The 5,200-nt window shown below is 40.4% G+C and overlaps 1 long non-coding RNA gene across 1 annotated transcript; it reads right to left on the reverse strand.

Annotated features, from left to right (window-relative positions):
• Positions 1-351: 351 nt before the first annotated feature.
• LOC141775550 (uncharacterized) lies at positions 352-4,207 on the reverse strand. Its single transcript, XR_012595618.1, has 3 exons — positions 4,143-4,207; positions 706-801; positions 352-449 (listed from the first exon to the last, which is right to left on the reverse strand). It is a non-coding gene; the product is annotated as an uncharacterized LOC141775550 (long non-coding RNA).
• Between the last annotated feature and the right edge of the window lie 993 nt (positions 4,208-5,200).

The following is a 5,200-nucleotide window of genomic DNA, read 5'->3' on the forward strand; positions in this document are numbered from 1 at the left end:
GATACAAATTATGAATAGTGACCAACCATCTGATTGTGTAACTGTTTGTTTCTCTCTTCAAACACACACACTCAGTGACCCATCAGCTTCATCAACACATTCACAATACAAAAATATCTTTTCACCATCTCAAGATGAAATAATCAAACAGGATTTTCCACCTTCACTTCCCTTTACTGGCACAGCATCATTCTTTTCCAGCTACTGTATACATTGTGTGTCTGTGTGTGGTGTAATAGCCCATCACAGAGGGCTAATAGGAAGTCTGTGTAGGAGACTTGAACATTAAACGATGCCTCAGTGTCTCACACCAGGGAAAAGACAGACAGACAGACAGACAGACAGACAGACAGACAGACAGACAGACAGACAGTAAACTGTTTACTGGCACTCATCAATCTGTTGAGGGCAGGAATTGAAACTTCCCCACAGCCCCCTAGTGGTGACAGCTGAGCACAGCGAGTGGACAGAGGAGTCGCCAGAGGGAGGACAGTAACAGACATAGACAGAGAGACAGATAGCATGTCAGACTTTTTGTTTTACCGACTCTCCAAGTTGGCCTGATCCTGAACAACTCATCTGTCAGTGTCGAAACACTGTAAACACACACACACACTCCCAAAGAGAGAGAACAGTGGGAGCAAACTCCAGTGTACCAGTGTGCCTGTGCTGAAGGCCTACCAAGCAAGGAAATGTTTGTCTTACCTGGTGTCTGCTGATATTATGTGGAAAAACATGCGATTGGAAGCACAGGGTCCAAAATATTCCTGGTATGATGTTTCCACAGCAACGGTTTCCCTGCTGGACAACAAGGCTTACATATTAGATACTATGATTACCCGATATTAACTTTGCACAAGCACTTTGTGTGTATCTGTGATGACTTTAGGGTTCCCTAGGGGAAAAAATAAACACATGAAAATACACTCAGTGCAGTCTTTGACATTGCATTATGTGCCAAGTTCATTCAGTATGGTTGTCACATTAATGATCCTGATATTTACATCACACAAAACCTTTAACACAGTATTATGGCCTCACGCCAACGTGTTCTTTATGATAATGTGCAGTTGGGCTCTCAAAGGTCCTCCACATGTCGTCAGTCCTCATGCCAACTTGCGGCTGTACCTTTGAAGTTGGATATACTGGGGTTGGGGGTGTCATCACATGTACACCATGTAGCCTATTCACACTTTTGAAAATTCAAGCAAAACGCTGTCAACAGAAAAAATAAAAAACGTAAAGATGCAGTGTATCTGGCGGTATCTAGCTGTGAGGTTGCAGATTGCAACCAACTGAAACTTCTCCCATGTGCCAAGAGTGCAGGAGAACTACGGTGGCATGACATGAAAATGCAAATGGCTTTATCTAGGGCTTCATCCGGCTCCATGAAGAGGACTAAAAGAAAACATACTTATTAATATAATATTCCATTTCTGCCTTTATGTCACATTGATTTTTTTTTGTCCCACCCATACTCAACACAGCAGGCCCACTGTACACAGTGTCCTCTTAAAATGCCCTGTAATAACACAACAGCGTACACAACACTGCACAGTATAAGTTCTTATGTATGGTCTTAGTGTACATTGTTTTGTAAGCACATTTTTATGACACAAGACTTCCATCAAGTGCCGATGAGTCTGCATCCCACACTCTCACACAAAGGTATAATATAATATAATTACACTACATGCCCCACAAATACCATCCACAACATTTATTACAACTATTATGACTATTACATCACCATTAAAACATGTTCCCATCAGCATGTTGCAGTTCCAGCCTGTTTGTGCCGTTAGCCTGCCAGACATACAATTAACAGGTGGAGAACATATAATGACAAAACAACAGGCTACAGGTGTGCACAGGTGTGCTGCAGAACGAGGACGCTGCATCAACATTTCACTTGAATCCTCAATATCAGTGCTGCAGTCACATAACCTACTTCTGAAGCCATTAATTCACATTCAAACAGACTCTTCTCCTTTACATAAACTAATCTTTGCTCCCTTCAGACCACAGAGGGGGATTATTTTCAGTAGAAGTTGGCAGCGCATACAGCAACACGTGGCAAGTTTCCAAAGGTCATGTTTACATTTTTTGTGGTTTTGCTGATAACAATATTGTACAGCGTGACTTAAAGTGAGTGCAACTGTGAAATAAGCTTCTCCACCTCAATGGGGAACCAATCGTGTAGAGTCCATACTGTAGGTCTGAGGTTAATACAGTGAGTGCTTAGAGAAAAACAGTAGCGGAGCAATGAAGATATAAAGGATTTTTTTTTTTTAAAGAATCAGGTTTCCACCTCAAACACAACCTTAAAGTAGCAGGTGCCATCATGTGATAGTTTTTCCATGGATTCAGCTGAGTAAAGAAAAAAACTATATTAAATTGTTGAGTCAATATTGCAGTGCTGCTTCCCATGGACTCTGATTAGATCACCGTCCCCTATCAGCCTCGGCACTGTTTGGGCTTCGGTTAAAATCCTTTATGTTGGCTGCTTACACTGTAAACAGTTTTGTTGTATAGTGACAGAGTGTAAGTCTGCGTTGCTGTTGACATGTAAGCCTCATTATAACAGACTCTGGAACAGCGGCCATGTATGTGTGTGTCTTTACATCTACAGGAAACCGATTCAGAGGAAATATGTTCTTAAGAGAGCAGTAGAGTTGGAACATGTTCTTTGTTTCTATCAGAACATGTGGGTCAGATATTCTTGTGTGTGCAAGCATGTGATGTTTTAAAGGCCCTGAAAACTTATTTTCCTTATCAGCGTCTTACTATGAGTGATGGGATCCTACATGTGATACATTAGGTGTGTTTCCATCCACCTTTCATTTGTATGCACATTTTAAAGAGCCTGTGTTAATGTTTATTAAACTGTGTATCAGCTACTGTGTGTGCTAAGGTGCTTATATCTACTTCCATCTGTTCGGAGTCGCATACCTACATGTGTTGATGTACAGTAAGTGTGTGTGTGTGTGTGTGTGTGTGCGTGTGTCGAATGTGGCCGGCAGCCAAGGGAAGCATGTGGTGCAGACTCGTTCCAAATAGCCCACTGTAAGGACCGAGCTCAGGGATTACAGTCACGCTCTAACAGGAGTTTACAGCTCCGTCACCATCGCAGCCAATAAACAAATTCCTTACTGGAAACCAAGAGACTTCAGGGTGAGAGGAGGGCGAGAGCTTCTGAAGACTAACTGCTCACTATACAGGAGAAAAAAAAAACGGGAGCTCAAATCAAGAAAGCAAAACACGACAATATTTTTAGCCCGCGTTGTTTTGCTGAGTAGCACTTTTGTCTGGGAAAGTGTGACATATGCTGCTGAATCCAGGTGTAAGCAGGCAGAATATGCTGACACACAGTCTGCGCTTACTGGCGTCAATCTGATAACGGTGTCTAAAAGGGTGCAACGAGTTTAAAAAGTGTGGTTATAGAAGTGCACTAGGCATCGAAAATCCACCTGTCTCATCATCCATTACTGAAATCTGTGGATTCAAATTATTTGCCTAAATGAAATTCAAAGTTTTTTATTCTGTGTCCCCGGTATCTGTCGGAGATGTGTCGAAAAATATTATAGAGTATTTATATATATCAAAATCCCCATCTCTTCTCTTCCTGTAAAATGTTTAAATGTCTTTCATGACTCATCCTGCACTCTGCGGCGTATACATAAAAGTATGCAATCTAATTTCCAGTAAACTAAACCATTAGCTCATGTAACCTTCCTGCATTCGTCTTAGTTGCTCTATAGTTTACACTTAATAGTTCATTTTCTCCTCATTGAGTTTGACCTTTTTAACCTTATACATCAGTAAACAGATAAATGATGACGCATAATGTTTGTTTTATACATCATACTCATAGTTTAGGTATTGGTGTCAGTATATTAGTTTATATGTGTAGCGCGCACATGTGTACAGTCACACTTAAAGGGGACATATCATGACAAACTCGCTTTTCAGTGCTTGTGCTCATATATTTGTGTATCTAGAGAGCCTACCAACACACAAACTGTGAAATAAGACAATTTAGGGAGAAAAATAATGTGTTTTTTGAACATGAAAGCATGTAAACATGCTGTAGTAGAAACCTGAAAATGAGCATGATATGTTGTTATAGTTCATTGAGTTACCAGAGATGAGCGTGCTGCTGCTGGATGCTGCTGCTGCTGCTGCTGGGAGGACATCCTGTCAGTTGGCATCCTGCACCCCCTAAAGCAGAGCTGTCAAATGCAGGAAGTGGCCAATCAGAATGTACCAAGTGCTCCACATTATGGGGGGGATTAGGATTCCTAGTTTAGAGATTTTGTTTATTTTTTAGATCATATTAGTACGTTAGTGCTTTTTGTTTTTGGTTAATACCTCAAATATTTAAACTATTGGACTAATTATCATGTTTTGCTTTATTTGTAGTTCAATTGATAGTGTTTGTCTTTGTGCTACCCCCCTTTGATTGACAAATGGTCTGATCAGCCATTATATATGTTCCTCTTTGTGTTCAGTTTAGCCTGTTAGGTGAGTTTAGTTTGCTCAGATTTATTCAGTTTATGTTAAATTAATATAGCCTGAGTTTCACCTGAATTTCTGGGTATTTTATGGATTATTTTTGCCAGTTGGAACAGCTAATGTGCAACAGTGCTTTGTTAAGTCCCATGCTTTTGTGATTTAATGTGTTTACACATAAAACAGAATGACAAGGTGGGTCTTAACACAGGAAAGGACTTTAGCTGAGGATTTGAATTAGGCTTAATTGCTGAAAGGTTGACTGGATCACTACAAATATACAGCATACTCACATTTATTGAAACGATATTTCACATATTAGGAGGAGAAAAGAGTGCAGTTTAGATGCCAAAATCAGAGACTGTATATAAGAAGTGGACGTAGTCACCGTGACATCACCTGTTTGTGGACTACAGTATTGAAGCCTTCAGTTCGGCATTTTGGCAATTGCAATCTTGGTTTTTGGCCATCGCCATCTTGTTTTTTTGCAACCAGAAGTAAGAGGGAGGAGCTATGTACAACCGAATGCTGAATAAGACATTTTAAATCGACCAAAAGGTTATAATTAACTTTGATGACTGAAAACACACTGTGAAAGGGTTCAAGTTGTAAGACGAAAACACAGACAACTCCCAGAGTGTACAATGCTGTGGTAGCAACCTGTCAATCGCAAGGTAGCCATGCCCTA

Source organism: Sebastes fasciatus, chromosome 10, assembly GCF_043250625.1.
Source record: "Sebastes fasciatus isolate fSebFas1 chromosome 10, fSebFas1.pri, whole genome shotgun sequence".
Taxonomy (NCBI): domain Eukaryota; kingdom Metazoa; phylum Chordata; class Actinopteri; order Perciformes; family Sebastidae; genus Sebastes; species Sebastes fasciatus.